The sequence below is a fragment of the Paroedura picta genome, chromosome 1, assembly GCF_049243985.1.
Source record: "Paroedura picta isolate Pp20150507F chromosome 1, Ppicta_v3.0, whole genome shotgun sequence".
NCBI lineage: Eukaryota > Metazoa > Chordata > Lepidosauria > Squamata > Gekkonidae > Paroedura > Paroedura picta.
In genome coordinates this window covers 104,272,005-104,292,474 of record NC_135369.1, presented here as the reverse complement: position 1 = coordinate 104,292,474, position 20,470 = coordinate 104,272,005, and the positions used below count along the sequence as shown (strand labels likewise).

The following is a 20,470-nucleotide window of genomic DNA, read 5'->3' as shown; positions in this document are numbered from 1 at the left end:
TTTAAGCTTTGGTACCAGATGATGCCTTCCACAATATCTATCAACTCATCCACAAATTTAAGATACATTTCAGTCCTTGTAACCTACATCCATGGGTGCTCACTTCAGGAGCACATATACTAAATATATACATATACTAAAATTAGAAAGATATAGAGATGATTAGCATGGCCCTTGCACCCACAGGTAGACATCAACTCTGATGATGAATGTTTTCAATCTTTCCAGAAAAATGTTCCCCAAACCATCAATACACTTGTGCATGTTTTCCCTACAACTTTACAGTTGTGAATATGCAATTATGGTATAAGAAATGTGAAGTTACCATTTCTGGAAAGCACAGAGATGAGAGTCACATTATTAATTAACTTATTAGTGAGTGGATTTTAATTCCACCTTTCTAGCAAGCAGCTAAAAGTGCGGTACATGATTCTTTTTCCACCTTATCTTCATAACAAAGATGGGAGGCAGGCTGGGCTTAAAGAGAAAGACGGGTCCAGGGGCATCAGGGGCATTTCATAGTAAATGGAGATTTAAATTTAGGTTTCCCCAGACACAGTCCACCATTCTAATTATACCACACTGGCTTTCAACTGATCTCCTTTATGCAAAACTTGTACCCAGAGAAGGAAGACTATTAACTAAGATGTTGGTCAGAGTAGTGCCCCTCCACTCTTCAGGTGCCGTCACATCCCACTAGTCATGGTCAGTGCTTATCAGCAGAACAGCAAAACAGGTCCCCCCACATAGAATGAAACGATGTCTGCATATTCAGGGAATTTTCCAGGCATGCAGATCAAATTATTTTTGCTTTGCTTTGCTTTTAATTTTAAACTAAGAATAAGCACACAAAAAGCAACTGGAGTAGACTGAGCATGCCTTAGGATTCAACAGAAATGGAACATCATAATTTTAAAAAGAAAATGGGAAAATTGGTCTGCTCAAGAACCTAAGAGTTTATATTACCATGAAAAGGATAATATGGTCGGGGGGAGATTTTGCATTATTTATCCCCCTTCCCAATGTTTCTTCAAATTCTTATATTTGCAGGAGTTTTAATAGGCAGTCAATGATCCTAATAATGAAAAAAGTGCTTTTTAATGTTCCAGAACAGTGATCAAAGCACAACACAGCAGAATGAATCCTCAGCCAACTTTAGGTTGGATTTGATTGGTGAAACCATGTAGTTGCTTAATCCTTCCCTCTGCCATGCCTCTGTGGCCAGGTTCACTGGTGCTTGTACCCTCAAATGTGTTGCACTGCCACACTGACCCTTTTTCCTTCTGCCTCCTAGGCAAATCTGATTGGCTATATGGCATACTAGACAGAAGAAACAGGCATCAAAACTGCATCCAACTAATGCTCCAGAGAGACTCACAACAGAGTGAAAATTCCAAATATGGGAACACGGGAGGAGAAAACCCATCCAGCTGAACCTGTCTCAGAAGCAGTGTTCTCTCTGCAGCTCTCCCCTACAAAAAAAAAAGGCCTACTAATTTATTTATTACATTGATATACCGCCCTCCCCTAAGGCTCACTTCATCAAAAGTGTAGGGCTTTCCTTTCATATCTAAGGAATCTTGTTTTTACCTTGAAGCACGTGATTGTGGACAGGGTAACTTTAATTTTTATATACGACATAACAGTTGTCAGAGTTTTGTCCATCACATTTTATCCCAGCCATCTCCCACAGTGTTCTGAAGCTTGGGGATTCTCCCCTTTTCATCTTTACAACAACCCTGTATGATAAATTAGCTTGAAAGATAATGACTGGCCTAATGACACCTGGTATGCTTTGTACCCATGGTGGAATCCAGTACATCACAATAGTTGTTAATAATAAAGTGTCTCCATACAGCATCTCAGCTCTATTAATAAATTCTGACTTAAGAATTGTTAAGAGGGGGGAAAATACAGTGTTGACCTTCAAGCCCATGTCTTAGTGAATTTTTGAAGTGCTTCTTAACAATAACTCAAGTCATACTTGTATCAGTTTGTCATAAACCATATTCAGGTCATACTGAAGAAAGAACTGGCAAAAAGGGTGACGGTATTTTTCTCTGGCACGTCTTTTGAAGTCATCATCTTCTTCTGGACTCAAAGAAAAATTGGAAAAGTGTCTTTTTAACTCTCTTCCACCCTATTGTTACATTCTTGTGATGCTGCAATCTTATTTCACAACGCTAAACGTTATGATTAATTTCACTTTTTCGTACGCATACAAATTGATCCTCATTTTTTTAATAAGTGGGATCAAAAAAGTATAGCAACAACCTTGAATCTTTGTGGCTCTTAGATTGATTCAAATAACTAATAGTATATGTGATTAATTGATAATCCAGTACAATAAAAGGCAACTTTATAGAACATTCTCTAGTGCTAATGCCCATTACTCTAATAATGTGTTACAGTAATTTCATGTCCCCCACACTGTTGATACAATGACAATGCAACCCGCAGTTACCCCAATGAAACACACTCTACTTTTAACACATATTGTTACGAGAGGCTGGGGCTGGGGGGGGGGGTGTCACACAAACTAAACTTACTTTTAAAATTACTTCTCCCCAATCTTCCTAATATTGGAAGATTGTGATATTCAAACAAAGGAGGCTTGCCTTACTTCATAGCAAAGTCTTTTTGTTGGTAATTTGGTTACAACATCCTCAAAGGAGTGTGCTTAACTGCGGTGAACCTGGTATGCAAGTAAATTGCAGATAAAGATAAATACGTATCAGTTGACAAATACAGTCATAGTAAGCAACAGTTCAAAAACCTAGAAGTCTAATTTCTGATTTCAGATTGGTACAACATATTATTGTTCTTCCAAAAATACTTTGTAGCACAAAAGGACTATAATCCTATGAATCAGAAACAAAAGGTGGGTATGTCCCCACTTTGTTCTTCCAACAACAGCTCTCACATCCAAAAAGAGAAGCAACAGATCAGGAAACTATTGTGAACAAGACTCTTCCAGCAGTGAAGCCTTTTTTAAATAGCCAGAAGAAAAAAGGAAATCATGAGGCACAATGATACTGTAGTCTTCTCTATGTTTATAAGTGAAAAGATTATAACATAAAGTCTAAATGGTCAAACATAAAGACCCATTATGCACGGGGGTTTTAGCGCACATTCGGGGTGGAATGGCGGCGACTAAAATCACTGATAACATACGGTGCTGGCTGCAACTGGCCGCAGCTTCGGTGCATGCCGCCGAAAAAGCCGTGTTCGCGAAACGCGGAAGAAAGCGCAGTTTCCGGGTGACGAGGGCGCAACCAGAAGCGGCGCCTGGATCGCCGCGTGCATAATCGGTTAACTCTGGGTTTTGCCGGCGTCGCGCCCCACCCCGTGCATAACCGGTATGCGTCGCGTCTTCCCCCTCCAGGTTTTCCATGTGACCCCGAAATCGCCGTTTCGGTGGCCGTGCATAATGGGCCAAAGAGTCAACCAAAACGGGATCCTAGGTTAAGTGACCCGCTTTCTGTTCTATATTCATCAGTGGTTGCTCTTCCAATATACTGTCATAGTAGTAACCATGGTATCACATTGGCGAAATACTCATAATCGTCTGGGGATTTCATAAAGTGCCCCCTTTTTAAATAGCCAGCATTGCAGAGTTTCCTTTCCACAGTCCAAGATTCCAAGATGTGGTTTACTCTTTGTTTCGAATTTAATTGGTGGACAGGAAACAGATAACTGCATTTGAACACAGCAAACTGGAGATTGATTAAACTTGCAGGGATAGTCAAACTGCGGCCCTCCAGACGTCCATGGGCAACAATTCCCGTGAGCCCCTGCAAGCGTTTGCCAGCATTCCATGGACATCTGGAGAGCCGCAGTTTGACTACCCCTGATCTAGAGTAATAGTCAATAGTCCAGTACCTCTAAAAGGCTCAATGTATATGGTTAGTTCGCTGGCAGGGGCTCATGGGAATTGTAGCCCATGGACATCTGGAGGGCCGCAGTTTGACTACCCCTGGATTAAAGGGTTATGGAAACAGGAAGACTTCAACTGCATCCTGCATGTGAAAGGAGGATGGAAGGTTCATATCAGAGAGGTTTGTGGTAATAACTGAATGCAGACAATGTTTCAAATCATTTCAAACACTTATTTTATTGATCAGCAAATTAATTGCATGTTTAAATGTTTTCCTTTGAAATCAATGAGGATGTTGCTAATTCTGATAAGATTGTGCCTATAATTGCAATATATTCACCAAACCCCAATTTTATCCAAAAGAGCATCAAGTGGTTTTAACGAGTAGAGATCATTAGCAAATATTATTTTGAATACTTTTGTTTAGACAGTTACTTAATAACATCCTTTTGACATTCTCAGTTTCATATTGATGGATTTTCATTCACAGGGAGGGGCAACTGAGCTTTTTGATCCTCTGATTTTGGCCAGATTCTGCCAGCGTTATAATGAATGGCATGTTTCCAGCTAGGATTGGATTGAATTCAAGAAAGTCAAAGCATGCCAAGTTTCACACTTCACGAGAGAATTTATATTTAAATCAAGGAAGCATTAAATGTGCTATGCAACCATGACCATGTTGCGGCAGGCTAGATAAAAGTCACACATATATGATAAAATATGGTTAGTAGAAAGTCGATAGCAGTATGGTTAGTAGAAAGTTGATATAGGCTATTAAACATCAAGATGATAATGAGAATTTCTGCCAAAATAAGTTCCTAGGAATGATCTAGAACAGCGTTTGCTGGCAGGGGCTCATGAGAATTGTAGTCCATGAACATCTGGAGGACCATAGTTTGACTACCCCTGATCTAGAAAAAGAAGAGTTGGTTCTTATATGCCGCTTTTCTCTAACAGAAGGCATCTCAAAGTGGCTTACAATCACCTTTCCTTTCCTCTCCCTACAAGACACCCTGTGATATTACTGTTCAGTCAGAACAGCTTTATCTGTGCTGTGGCGAGCCCAAGGTCATCCAGCTGGTTGCATGTGGGGGAGCACAGAATCAAATCCGGCTTGCAAAGATTAGAAGTCTGCACTCCTAAACACTACACCAAGCTCTCTGTCTGCAGGGAGCAAGCCTCTCTCCAATCTTATTCAACATCTTTATGCACCCCCTTGCCCAGCTGTTACAGATGTTCAGACTTGGGTGTCAATATGCAGATGATACCCAGCTCTTCCTCCTAATGGCATGTATTCAATGCCATAGTCTTTAGTCAGATGTCTGGAAGCAATGACAGGATGCCTCAAACAGAGTCATTTAAAGCTCAGCCCTTCAGAGATGGAGGCTCTATGTCTGGGCCGGAAGGGTCTTAGCAAGGAAGCACAATTACCCAACCCTGCTGGGGTGCAAATGTCATTGACTTACTCTGCCAGGAACCTGGGCTTGATCCTGGATGCCACCCTCTCTATGGAGGTGCAGGTCATAAGAGTAGTATGGCTGGTATTTTTCCGCTTGTGTCAAGCCAAACTACTAGTGCTCTTTTTAGCCCTGGAACAACTAGCTGCAGTAATCCATGCAATGGTTACCCCTAGACTGGATTTCTGCATCTCGTACTATACAGGCCTCCCCCTAACCCTGCTTTAGAAGCTACAACTGGTTCAGAATGCAGCAGCCAGAGTTCTCAAGGGAACAGCACATCCAACCCCTCCTTCAACAGTTGCACTAGTTACCAGTTGAATCCTGGATCAAGCTTAAGGTCTCGCTAATTACCTTTATGGCTGTACATGGTCTGGACCCAGTATACCTGAAGGACCACCTCTCTGCCTATGCCCCCAAAGAACACTGAACTCAGCCAACTGGCTGGTGATCCCTGGCCCTGAGGAAGTACATCTAGCCTCTGGCCTGGCCTCCACTTGGTGGAATGAGCTCCCAGAGGAGATCTGGGTCCTGCTGGAGCTAGCACAGTTCTGCAGGGCCTGCAAAATGGAGCTCTTCCACTAAGCATTTTATTGAAGCCAGTGAACAGGCAACATCTATTGGGCCCTTCTGATCTGACCAATCTGCGGGGTTATGGTTGAAATGTTAATAGTTAACAGCAAATAAAATGTTCAATGTGTTGATGTTGTTGATATTGATGCAGTTACTGAATTTACATTGTATCTGTCATATTGGATTTACTGTTCCCTGTGAACCACCCTGACCTGCAGGGGAGGGGGACTACATACATACATACATACATACATACATACATACATACATACATACATACATACATACATACATACATACATACATACATACATACATACATACATACATACATACATACATACATACATACATACATACATACATACATACATACATACATACATACATACATACATACATACATACATACATACATACATACATACATACATACATACATACATACATACATACATACATACATACATACATGAAACAAATAAACAAATAAAATTAGGCAATAATCTTTTTATTCCCACAAGTATGTTTTTCAAACTGGAGTTGAACCCAAGGACTGATAACCTTATACACTCAGCTTGTTATTCCAGCAAGGCTCTTGAATCTGCTAAATATCTTCTTCATTACAATGCATATTGATTGGATATTGTCATGATGCTGTTTACTAATTTACTGCTAATTTACTCTGTCCTTATATATGTAGTCTGATTATTTCAATTTCACTGTCTGAAGAAGTGTGACTACATACAAAAGGTCATCCTTACCATTGTTCCCTTTAACATTTCGGAAAAACCCCTGTAGGCGGAGCACTGTCAGGGATAAGTCCAGTGTCCGGCCTGCACTTCCACCCAAACGGCCAATCCAGCCATGCCCAGCTTTGCTTTACTGGGCATGGCCGGACTGGGCTGGCCCCTGAAGCGCCCACCTCCAGCAGCAAGCCACAAGGTGCACAGCCAGCCTCACTGCCTGGCCGCCAAGGACGGCACTCCTCCACTGTCCTGCCTTGGCCGCCAGCCCGCTGCGCCCACCAGCAGCTGCAGCAGCCCAGCCACCTCCAAAGACATTGCCCCAGCCTCCACCAGGGCTACAGGCTAGCCCACTGCGTACCACAATGCCCAGCTGCCTTGCCCTCGCCCCAGCCAGCAGCATGAAGCACAGCTCCAGCGCCTCATGCTAGCCCACCCACCCACCTCCGGATGGCTCGCCCCAGCTGCAAGGTGCCACCCACTCCCCACGTGCCCCTGATGCCTGCCCAGCCCGCTGTTGCGCCCGCCCGCCAGCAACAGCCACATCGACAGGGAGGCGGTGCAGGGGACGCAGCATCAGTGGTGCCAAGGAAGTGGTGGGGAGGCAGCAGCCGTGGTGGTCAGGAGCCTCTGGAGAGGTGGCAGGCATGGTGGCGAGGAAATGCTGGTGGTGGCAGCAATCCCAGTGCCACTGCCATGGACATACACCACTGGCAGCAGTGGCAGCATCAAGGCGGCAGCCACAGTAAGGGGCCAGGAGCCAGACTCCCTGCCCACCCACCACATCCCACCCCTCCAAACACCTCCCCGCCAGCATCTGCTGCATTTACACGTGCAGTGGGCTTTTTAACCTAGTACATTGAGTAAAACTTCACTGGTCTTAAAGGTTCCATTGGATTGCAGATGCTGTGTTATCTATAGAGCCAGGTTCCTTGATGGAAATGCTGAAATGCATGATAGAAATGCTGAAATCCTAAAAAGAACATGACTCATTGATGTGGGTGTGTCTTTGTTGCATGAAACTCAAGAAGCCAGTCACATCTGACACCATGTTCAGTGCTGCTTTTATGGGTACAGGCTTCCAAAGGAGCAGTTCAGGCAGAGACTGTTTGGTAATACGTGCCATATGTTCACATTTCTTGCACCTTCTGCCAAGATTCAAACTGTGGCTTGATTAGTGGCAAGAGCTGTAAAAGGAGGTAGCCACTGTATATCTGTATTAGATGGCAAGGGGAGGGGGAGATGAATGAAAAAAAGCTCAAGCATTAGTAAAGAAGACAGAGGCTGTTGGAGTATATGATCTATGGTAGATTGCTAAGCGTATGTCCCTGTACACATGTTTTACACATAATTCACCACGTAATAAATACTGCAAACTACCGAATTCCTAACCATCAATCCACCATACTTCATACTTATGCTAATAGTATATTCTAATTACTATACTATACTTGCTCAGCTAGTAGAATATACCCATTTTAGCATTGTGCAGTAAAGTTATTGCAATATGGTTAGTTGAAAGTCAACAGGCTATTAAAGCATCAAGATGATCATGAGGATTTCTGCCAAAATAAGTTCCTGGGACTGATTTAGAAGAAGAGTTGGTTCTTATTTACCACTTCTCTACAAGAAGGCGTCTTACAATCGCCTTCCCTTTCCTCTCCCCACAACAGATGCCCTGTGAGGTAGGTGAAGCTGAGAAAGTCCTGATATTACTGCTCGGTCAGAGGAGCATTATCAGTGCTGTGGTGAGCCCAAGGTCACCCAGCTGGCTGCATGTGGGGGGGGGGGGCGGGGAATCAAACCCAGCTAACCAGATTAGAAGTCTGCACTCCTAACCACTGTACCAAGCTGGCTCTACTCTGACATTGTTTTGATGATATAAAACGTGTTCTGGAAATGAAAAATCACAGTCCAAAATTACTTTTGCTTGTTAAGCAAATTATTTTTGCCTGTTAAGTAATTCCAAAGAATAATTATCATCCTATTTACCACTTTGATTGCTTATAGCAGTGGCCCCCAACCTTTTTATCACCGGGGACCACTCAATGCTTGACAATTTTACTGAGACCCGGTGGGGGGGGGATAGTTTACTCCTCTACTCTCAACCACTGCCCTAACGCTCTCTGATTGCTATGGTAATGTTTAAACATCCCTTCAAAATAAGATACAGACACGCCACAACAATGAACATAAGGAACATTTTATTTTCATGGAAATTTTAACTCATGACAATGACAAATCAATGGGAACCCTGAGCTTGTTTCTCCGCAACGAGATTGTCCCATCTGGGAGTGATGGGAGACAATGACACTCAAAGTGTGCTGTAAAGGGCCAGGGGGGGATGAAGTAAAGGACCGGGGGGGGGAGAAGGCGTTCTTCGGGGCCCACCTCCAATTAGTCGAAGGAACACATGTGGTCCGCAGCCCACAGGTTGGGGATCGCTAGCTTATAGGATACATTTGACTTGATATTATCTTGATAATCAAAGCACCTTTTATGATGGATGAAATGAAGTTCAAAGTTAATAAGTATAAGGTGATGCACACTGCAACAAAAAATCCCAACTTTTAAGTATACACTTAATGGAGTCTCAACTTCCTGAGACTCAGAAGGAGACCTTGGAGTCATATTGGACAGTTGGGTGTAAAAGTCAAGCCAGTGTGCTGCAGCAACCTAAAAAGGCAAACTCTATGCTAGGGATTATTAGGAAAGGGATTGAGAATGAAACAGTGAATATTATAATGGCCCTGCATAGATCTATGGTACATCCTCATATAGAATATTGTGTACAATTCTGGTCATCGTATCTCAAAAAGGAAATGACAAAGCTGGAATAAGTACAGAAGAGAGCAACCATGATGATTAGGGGGCTACAGCATCATTCCTATGAGGAAAGGCTGAAGAGTATGTGACTTTTCAATTTAGAAAACAGACAAGAATTTATAAAATTGTTTATGGGGTACAAAGAGTGGTCAGAGAGAACTCTTTCTCCCTCTCCCAAAAAACTATAACTTGAGGACATTCAAAGAAGCCAGTGAGCAGTAGATTTAGAATGGGAAAAATGAAATACCTCTTTATTCAACAAGTGATTAAAACATGGAATTCACTGCCTGATGATATAGTGATGATCTTAGTCATAGATGGTTTTAATGGGAGATTAAATAGGTCTATCAGCAGCTACTAACCATGGTAACTAATAGGAACCTCAAGATTCAGAGGAATTAAAACACTGAATGGCTCAGGCAGAGCCATCTGAAACTCAACCCCTCCATGACGAAGGTCCTGTGGCTGGGGAGATGGCAGGATCAGGAAGCGCGCCTCCCATGCCAGGAAGGGGTCCAATTGACAACTGCACCAAGAACCAGGAATTTGGGGGTGATCTTTGATGCCTTTCTCCATAGAGGATCAGGTCACAAAGGGAGCCAGAACAGCATTCTTTCATCTACGCCAAGCATGGCTACTAGCGCCCTACCTGTCCTCTGAACATCTGGCCACAGTGATCCATGCAACGGTCACTTCCACGTTAGACTACTGTAACTCGCTCTACAAGGGCCTACCCTTGGCTTTGACCTGGAAATTACAGCTGGTACAAAATGCGGCTGCGAGGGTCCTCACTGGCACATATTGGAAGGCCCATATCCAGCCGGTGTTACGTTATCTACATTGGTTACCAGTCTGTTTCTGGATCAAGTTTAAGGTTTTGGTCTTAACCTTCAAGGCTATACATGGCTTGGGCCCTGCATATCTGTAGGACTGCTTGACTGCCAATGCCCTCCGCAGGGCGCTCTGTGAGTATGTCAAGTCACAGCCACATTATGGTGACCTCAGAAAGGAGCTTTCAAGGCAAGTGAGAAGCAGAGGTAGTTTGATATTGCCTTCTTCTCCAGAGTCTTCCTTGGTGGTCTCCCTTCCAAGTAAAACTCTACTTAGCTTCTGAGATCTGACAAGATCTGGCTATACCATGCTATCTTCCCTTTCTCTCTTATGTTCTTAGGAGAACAAAAAGACAACTAAACAACCCATGAACTTATTGAGCTTTAAACCATAAATATTTGAGAAACTACATGGTATCTGCAATAACTGGGTAAAGAGAAGAATGCACTCTAGGGATAAAAAGCAAAATATAATACTGACTACAGGAGTTGGAAGTTCAGAAACCTACCCTATGTACCTGACCTGTTTCCCATATTACTATTAGGAAGACACCCTCAGATTAACTCAGCCTAGAGTGATATGGTTGTGAGTGTCCTGCATAGTGCAGGGGGTGGACTAGGTGACCCATGAGGTCCCTTCCATTATTCTATGATTCTAAGAATACTGTGTGCTCTTCCTATGGAAGCATTCCTAATCTTCCTGAGATATTAAAGTATTAAGTATTAAAGCAAATGGTGGTAGCTTTTCTGACTGTAACATGATTAGGAATGGGACTGAGATCATAGTCTCTGATTGGTTACACTATTCAGAGAAATGGCAACTTTAAACAAAAAGTGGAAAATATACAAGTCTTTTGTTGCTTTTAGGCTCTCAATCCATGTGGACTTTCACTTCTTTGAGAAGGGGAAAGGTACTCACAGTTGCCAATGCTCACGAACTATATAAAGTAAACTATATGTATATGGAAAGCAAGGACCATGAATTTAGATACAAATCCAAGTGATTCAGTGCAGACATCATATATAAAAGTTTGCACAGGTCAAAAATGGGTTGTTGTTACACCATAAACTTTCTAGTGCATTTCAGGAATTGTGTAAAACAAAAGTTAAATGGCATTTCAGCTCTTAACAATTACTGATACTTCTGTATAGGTAGGACTTATAAAAACGTTTGAAGACTTATAAAAGCTTCTAAACATATTTAACCCAAAGCAGATGGTCAGAAACGGAAGAAAAGGATTATGAATTAAAAACTTTCTCTAATCCCTGTTTTTTTCCCAGATGTAAGAATTAAAAATAGCGATGGGTACAAACTGGCTTATGAACTAAAGTTCACCATGAATGTGGCCCAGTTTGCATACAGAAGAACTACCATGAACAAATTTTGGTGCAGTTTGTGGTGATAATACAGTTGAGCTCCGTAGCACTCAGCTGCTTGGAAACTCCTGCTTTCTGTTCTCTATAGCTTTTTGTGGGGAGCAGAAAGCAAGGGTTTAAACTTTAAATAGACCATGACTCCAGATGAACTAGGGCAGTTCACAAAGCAACTTCCTAGTTCATATGAGTATATGGTTTGGTTCATGGTTCAGCCATGAACCAAACTGCAAAAATGCGGTTTGTGTCCATCCCTAATTGACTGATCTGGGGATTTAGGTAACATTAAATCAGGAAAAGCAGTCACATCCTTTTGGAGTGCATCAGAATGCAATTCTCTCTCTGATGCTATTTCACATCTATATGAGCACTCAAGCACAGCTGGACCAAGGATTTGGACTGGGATGGCATCAGTATGCTGATGTTCAGCAGTGGAATAGGCTGCCTAAGGAGGTGGTGAACTCCCCCTCACTGGCAGTCTTCAAGCAAAGGTTGGATACACACTTTTCTTGGATGTTTTAGGATGCTTTGGGCTGATCCTGCATTGAGCAGGGGGTTGGACTAGATGGCTTGTATGGCCCCTTCCAACTCTATGATTCTATGACACCCAGCTCTATCTACTGATTGACAGACAGCTGGACACACCCCTAGGTGTCAATTCACTCTATGCAAGCTGCCATGGACCTAGAAATCACAGTGGTTGCAGAATGCAGATGCCCAAGTCCCAACAAGGACCCCAATGGGGGGCACATATTTGACCAGTCCTCCAACAGCTGCATTGGCTCCCAGTAAAGTTCCAGATAAGGTCCATGGTGTTGGTATTGACCTTTATAGCCCTATGTGACCTGGGACCTGCATATCTGTGAGACTGCCTCTCCCAATATGCTCCCTGGAGAGCACTTAGGTCCTCTGATGTAAGGGCATCTGCCTGGCTTCATTCCACATTTCTGAAGTGCAATTGCCCCAGGTTTTTCTACTGTAGCAGTCTAAAATGCCCCTGTAAATCTATCCCTAGGTAACAAGACACCCTAGAAATAGGTTGTCAGTTGGCATATCAATCTGAAATGGGGAGAAGGAGAGGATCACACTCCTCTGGTGAAGATCCTTGTACTCATGGGAACACTATTCTGGATGATTCCAACAACAAGACACAACTCTGTTTTTAGATGACTCTTTGCCAATATCCACCATCCAAGGAGGGAGTGCAAGAATACATAAAATTACACACAAATATCCTCCAAGAGTTCCATGAAGGATTTCCAAAGCAAATGACTCAAGATTTACAGTTTAACCTTTTACAGACTGTGAATTATATAACCAGTTAGGCATGAATCATCGAAGATGCTTGGGGGTGGGGGGTGGGAATCTGACAGAGCCATACATAAATCTATGCAACATATGAACAGTGGCATGTTAGATGTTGTCTACATACAACATTTTGCGAAGCTGCCTTAATTGCTGTTCCAAATTCTCTATCAATTAGTGAGGGTGAATCCAAAGCAACAAAAGCATCACCATGTTTTTGGAATATCATCTGGATCTCACAAAGATGGTCTGATTTTTTCCCCTGCTACCCTCAGAGTGAAAAGACCGAAATGCCAACAGTATGCTTGGTTTCAAAATGCTGCCTTTTTTCAACATTGAAAAAATATATATGTGACTGGATCACAGGAGTTTGGATCACCGGTATAGGCGTTTGTCAACCAACACTCATACATGGGAGTATCTCTCCCCACTAATTACAAAAACTTCAGTCTACAAAGCTTTGTCCTACACACCAGTCTGGACTCAACCATCTTACCATAATGAAAACAAAACAAACATATAGGACAGAATAAGAAAGAACCCAGGATTTTGCTGCCTATTTCTTTTTGTAGCCATCCCGTCAGAGTGGAAGTATAAATTTACCCATGAATGTCACACACAGCAGGGAAAGCGCTCCCCTCAAGGAATTCAAAACTGCCAGTTACTGTGCCTCTTTGATTCTATGGTTTCATAAGGAAAGAATAATATCCTTTTCAAGCAGCGGCACAATTCTTTTCAGCTTCACATGCAGCACCTCATCCTGCCAGTATTTACACACCTTATTGTCATTCCCTTGACAGCCTGCTGCCAACAAAAAAGCTTGACAGACCTGAAGTCAGAGGTCACAGAGAGTTGAACGGGGGACCCGCTGCCATCACTTTGTGTCAAAAGGAGTAAACATGAGGTAGAAAGGAAGAAAGGGAAAGGGCCTGAAGCTGGCTCCTGCTCTCAGCAGCATCACAGAGTATGCTTGATTTTTTTTTTAATGTCACTAGCATACTGCAGCCACATTTACACGTGCCATGCATGGGCAGAAGTGGGGAGGAGGCAATGACCAGAAGAAAAGAAACAGAAGGGGGTAGTTTTTTATCATAAAATAATTAAAAAGTATTTAAGAGTCACTGACACCAAAAGCTTAATGGATCATATAAACGGGTATAACCCACCAACTGAATAACTGCCTTACCTAGCGCACCTTCTGATTTCACCTCGATAGCATCTGGATTAGGCATCTTACGCTAAAATCTCCTGTTTTCATTTTTTATACTGAAAGAGCATTCAAATAGTCTCCTCTGCTTTACATTCCACAGCATCCCTCTCAACAGGGCTGCAAAACAGCAAGCATTCCTAAGATAAAAGATCAGCTAATTCAGCCATTCAGATTGCTCGTGCACATACATTGCCAGAAAACAACACAGCCGGAGCTGCATGTCCTGAATTCCAATTGCAGCTTCCCGTTTAGGCTTAGGAAACATATACCATCCCAACAAAAACTGAACTACCAAGCTAGATTTACTGCCCACCATGCAAGGAACACCCCCAACCCCCCCCTTCCCTATTTCCCAATGCATGTCCTCTCCAGTTCTACCTGCATTTTATCAGCAATGCAATATCATCTCTCCAGTCAGTCCAAAGAATCTGACAGCCTGGAAATTCCGGTTGTCCATTCTTCGAGGTCACAGATAAAAGCTAAACAGCCGCCGTGACTCCCATCAATCATAAGTCACTCAGTTATAGAATGTATGGTAGGAGACCTACTGATGTAAGCTAGTCACCAGAGAAAATACCCACTGATGACGCATATCCAGGCATAAAAATAGTTACAGGGCCCCCAAAGGGATTATTCAACAGCCCACATTTAGATATTTTTTACAAGAGAACCAAAGTCAATTTGCTGCTCTTAGGTAGCTGTGAAATGCTGGAGTTAAAGCTTCCTCAGTAGACAAAACCACAAATAGGTTGTTTAAATAAGCTACTGCAATTACAAGACATTTGTTAATTTTTTGACAATGCATCAAAAGGATTAGGAGGAAAGAGATGCCAACTGTGAAATGGTACATTCAGGGTTTACTTTTAGAAAATTACTTTTCAGTCACTTATTTCTTAATTTTATTTTCCATGTACATCATAATCAGGTTAACAATGTACTGTAGCTTTTTAATGATCTTTTTGCTCTCCTTCTCTAAACCTTGTGCCAGTTTGTACTTAAATCAAAGAGCACCACAAAAACATTTTTCTTTCTTTATACATTAACATCTTTTTTTAGACAAGGGGGGAAATCACACACTATTTTGTGCTATATTTCCTTCTTCCTAATAACTTAATGCCAAATTACAAGATATGGAACTGCGTTTTGCAAAACTATCCAAACTGCTGGAATTCCACCAGGTAGAATACATGTGAACAGTTCAGGTATATTTTACTTGGTTTACTGGACTTGTTTGTGAATACAAATATTCTCATTCACCATTAAGGGTCAAGAGAAAAAGGGGCAAGTTTTGGCATCATGTATCCCACTAGCGGAGTGGAATGTGACCACTCATTAACTTCCACAGAAGTAAAGGCCATACTCGGGGATCACCAGAGAGGGAACAAAGAGCCAGGTTCCACATCTGTGATAACAGAGGTTGTACTGGGATCTCTACCTTGTGCCTGATGTAACAATGACATATGGATTGCAGGTTCCCTAACAGACCAAAAACATTCTTCCAGGACTGTTTCAGCACAGGGAAATTGGGGGGAGTAAGTTGAAGCTCCTTTTCCACATGTGCCACACTCACAAGCCAAATCAAACACCAAATGCACATGAATTGAGAACCAACACCTCACAAATGACTGATACGCAGAACATTGGGCAGGGGGGCTCTGGACTTTCCAGAATATATGATGAGTGCAGGTTCCTGCCCAATACACAGCAAAGGAGGTAAATCTGTACTCCGTCATGGAAGCTCACTGGATGCCCTCCTCTTTTGCCTAAACTGCATAACCCCTATCTAAGTTCCCTCAACAATTACAACATTGTTATAAATGAAAGTTCAAATTATTTTTGGGATAAAAATTTTGCTAAGCACTCACATTTCTCTCCTGTGCGTATATGCTGGTGGTTCTGCTTGCCTTATTTTAACATCTCTCCGTAGAAATATTCAGTGGTAGCTGCAAGCTGATTTATCCCAAACAAGTCTCCAGGGGATGTCTGGTGTTTATTCTCTCCTTCTGTCTCCTATCAGCATCGTGTCCCTCTCTCCTTGTTGCCCACTCTAATTTTCACCAGGGACCAGGAAACCCACAATTCATTCCTACAGAATGAGAGAATATAAAAGCAATTAAATTATATAGCTCGGAGGCAAAAACACCCACCAAAACAAAACTCAAGGAAAACATATTACAGGGGCATATATGTGTAAGTTACTATATCACTAAGACACTTCACTACACAAGGAAAGTCATCCGTACCATCTTAGGGCACTGTCCAAAGCCAGACCTTCTCCTGGAACAGGTAGCTCTGACCCAGCCCTCGATCTTCAGGCCACCAACTGTTCTTAGTGCTAGTATTGTCAGGAGAGGCAATGCATCCCTTTATACAGCACTGAGAAGCCCCCTTAACCAGGTGCCAGCCTCAGCTGCAGCAAGGCCAGACCAGCGAGGTAATCAGGCAATTAGAGCACAGGTGAGGGGGGACAGGAACCCTACTGGGCATGTGCACAACAAAGCCCAATCTATACGAGGAGCCAAACAGAGGGCCAGGAAAGAAGTTCTGGGTTTCTCTAGATTGTGGTGAAGAATGCTGGGAAGAAAAGAGGAGGTACAATGTGTCGTTAGCACCTTCCCCTCTCTGACTCTGAGGCCCTTGCTGGCCCTATGGTCTTGGCGGAAAGCATGGAGGCAAACAGGGAGGACGATAGTCATGGACCCCCTGGATCCCCACAGATAGAAAAATGGCCTCTCGCAAAAAAAAAAACAGTTGTAGCAATGTTCTCCCAATCCCACTTTGAGGAAATTCCCACCTATAAGTATCACAAGACATATTGAACACTAATCAGGTCTTTAAAGGGAGGTATAGCTGTGACAGACCACCTCAATTCTGAAAGGAATTTGTAATATTAAAGAGATATGCCTTCATATCTTTATTTCTAAAAACTATTCATCCATTTTATGTCTTTGCACAGTTTAAAAACAAGATCTTAGCACTTAGAAACTGGATTTTTTTCATTTCTGATTTTAAATCTGTTGAAGGAAGATGCCTATGGCCCTATGCTTCATTTGCTGAATCACATTTTTTAAAAAATCAGGTCTATTTAGACACCCTGCTACCTAATAGATGAGAGGTAAATCCACAACTCACAATGCACTATTTTCTTCCCAACCAGTATCGGTTTGGGATACCTAGCTCCAATACCTATTACTTCTTGATTTGTTTTTTCAGCCAAGGTTTATAGTGCAACAAAGTAAGGCTTATCTCCCTAAAATTCCCACACAACCATTCTAGTAGAACAGGCATCTCAGTTCAAGCAGAACCAAGTAAGACACAATTTTCCTTAAAGAATAACCTTTTTGTCCTGTTGTTCACTGTTTTTTAAAAGGTAAAGACCTCCACCTACAGAGATTCTAAAACTGACAATATTGGTCCATGCCCTTCCTTCTTTTCACTAAGTAATAAGCACAAAATAGATACGAAACTAGATACGAAACAGATATGAAAAAGAGGTTTTGAGAAAAACACCTAGTTCAATCAATGTAAACTTGACACAGGCAATCATTTCAATGACCTGCCACTGAGGCCAGGGTCAACACCAATTCAAAGAAGCCTTATCAATGAATCACACACACTACTACTGATGATCCTAAATAGAATTACACCCAAAGACTTTAAGACAACAGAACTTTGTACTCCTATTTTTTGAGCCCACTTGGCTTCAGGAAGTCTCACTAACTACCCTGTCTTGAATTGATGTCAAAATGAACCCCCTTGAAGGATCGCTGCCTTGCAATGGCAAGGGGGCTCGCATAGCTCAGTGAAGCTATGAGCTATGCCATGCAAGGCCACCCAAGATTGACAGATCATAGCAGAGAGCTCTGACAAAAGGTGATCCACTGGAGAAGGAAATGGCAAACCACTCCAGGATCTTTCCAATGAAAACCCAATGAACAATTCCAAAAGGCAAAATGATATGACGCCGGAAGATAAGCCCCTCAGGTCGGAAGGTGTCCAATACGCTACTGGGGCTGAGCAGACAGCTATTACGAGTAGCGCCAGAATGAATGAAGCGACTGGGCCAAAGCCGAAAGGATGCTCAGTTGTGGAGGTAACTGGAGGTGAAAAGACAGTCTAATGCTATAAAGATTTTTATTCCATAGGAACCTGGAACGTCAGATCCATGAATCAAGGCAGGACATGGTCAAACAAGAGATGACAAGACTGAACATTGACATTTTAGGAATCCGTGAACTAAAATGGACAGGAATGGGTGAATTTAATTCAGATGACCATCAGGTATACTACTGTGGTCAAGAATGTCTCAGAAGAAATGGAGTAGCCTTCATAATCAATAAGAGAATAGGAAAAGCAGTCTAGGGATACAATCCCCCAAATGACAGAATTATCTCAGTTCGAATCCAAGGCAAACCATTCAACATCACAGTAATCCAGGTCTATGCCCCAAACACTGCTGCTGAAGAGGATGGAGTTGACCAGTTCTATGACGCCCTACAACGCCCTTCCTTCTAGAAGCAACGCAAAAAATGATGTGCTATCATCATGGGGGATTGGAAAGCTAAAGTAGGAAAACAAAAAGCTGCAGGATTTACCAGCTTTCCACAGGGCCTGCAAGACGGAGCTCTTCCGCCAGGTTTTTGGCTGAGCCTGGGGTCAGCCAAATGAGTGCCAGCACCCCCCTGGACCTAGTAAGTTAGATTAGCGATCCCCAACCTGTGGGCCGCGGACCACATGTGGTCCATCGACTAATTGGAGGTGGGCCCCGAAGGACGCCTTCTCCCCCCCCCCGGCCCTTTACTTCATCCCCCCCAGCCCTTTCCAACACACTTCATTGTTGTGGTGGGTCTGTATCTTATTTTGAAGGGATGTTTAAACATTACCATAGCAATCAGAGAGCGTTAGGGCAGTGGTTGAGAGTAGAGGAATAAACTACCCCCCCCCCACCGGGCCTCAGTAAAAGGCATTGAGTGGTCCCTGGTGAGTGGTCCCCGGCGTTGAGTGGTCCCCGGTGATAAAAAGGTTGGGGACCACTGAGTTAGATCTCCTCCCCACCCTCCCTGATGCTCTGATAGCAGGGGTGGGAATAATGAGAGCTTCCACCATGTTGGGATTGTTTTTAAAGTCTTTTAATTGGTATTTTAATGGGGATAGAATTGTTGTGACCCGCCACGAGCCTACGGGGAGTGGCGGGAAATAAATCTAAATCTAAATCTAAATCTAAATCTAAATCTAAAGAAGAAGAAGAAGAAGAAGAAGAAGAAGAAGAAGAAGAAGAAGAAGAAGAAGAAGAAGAAGAAGAAGAAGAAGAAGAAGAAGAAGAAGAAGAAGAAGAAGAAGAAGAAGAAGAAGAAGAAGAAGAAGAGCTGGTAGAATTTTGTCAAGAGAATACAATGATCATAGCAAACATCATGATCAAACAAATGATCATAGCACTCTTTTCCAACAACCCAAGAGACGACTTTACACATGGACATCACCAGACAGTCAACACAGAAATCAGATTGACTATGTGTTCTTCAGCCGAAGATGGAGAAGTTCTATCCAGTCAGTAAAAACAAGACCAGGAGCTGATTGTGGTTCAGATCATCAGCTTCTTGTTGCAAAATTTATGCTTAAATTGAAGAAAGTAGGGGAAAACACTAGGCCACTCAGGTATGAACTAAATCATATCCCCGACGAATATACAGTAGAGGTGACAAATAGATTTAAGGAATTAGATCTGATAGACAGAGTGCCTGAAGAACTATGGACAGAGGTTCGCAACATTGTACAAGAGATAGTAACTAAAACCATCCCAAAGAAAAAGAAATGCAAGAAAGCAAAATGGTTGTCTGAGGAAGCTTTACAAATAGCTGAGGAGAGAAGGGAAGTGAAAGACAAGGGCGAAAGAGAAAGATCCACCCAACTGAATGTTGAATTCCAGAGAATAGCTAGAAGAGATAAGAATAACTTCTTAAATGAACAGTGCCAGAGCATCTTATTTGTCTCTTGAGAAACCTATATGCAGGTCAAGAAGCAACAGTGAGAACCGGGCATGGAATCACTGATTGGTTCAAAATTGAGAAAGGAGTTTGGCAAGGCTGTATACTGTCGCAAATTGAGTCACAAATTGGGATCAAGATTGCAGAGAGAAATATCAACAACTTCAGATACGCAGATGATACCACTCTAATGGCAGAAAGCGGAGAGGAACTAAAGAGCCTGTTGATGCGGGTAAAGGAGGAGAGTGCAAAAGTTGGCTTGGCCTTGTTTTTTAAACTTTCTGGTTC

General features: G+C 42.5%; 1 protein-coding gene and 1 non-coding gene across 9 annotated transcripts in view; one reads left to right on the top strand and one right to left on the bottom strand.

Moving 5' to 3' along the window:
- The window catches only part of HIVEP2 (HIVEP zinc finger 2), a 201,382-nt gene that overhangs the window by 92,121 nt on the left and 88,791 nt on the right, over positions 1–20,470 (bottom strand). For 4 of the 8 annotated variants that reach the window (XM_077351108.1, XM_077351139.1, XM_077351140.1 and 1 more), the window contains exon 2: positions 16,064–16,284. The exons of 2 other annotated variants lie outside the window; for them this stretch is intronic. The gene's annotated coding sequence lies outside the window, so the exon portion shown is untranslated. Of the gene's footprint in view, positions 1–14,576; positions 14,724–16,063; positions 16,285–20,470 lie in introns of those variants that run through there. 2 more of the 8 variants (XM_077351137.1, XM_077351147.1) reach the window with 1 other exon arrangement.
- LOC143828068 (U6 spliceosomal RNA) lies at positions 115–224 on the top strand. Its single transcript, XR_013227495.1, has one exon. It is a non-coding gene; the product is annotated as a U6 spliceosomal RNA (small nuclear RNA).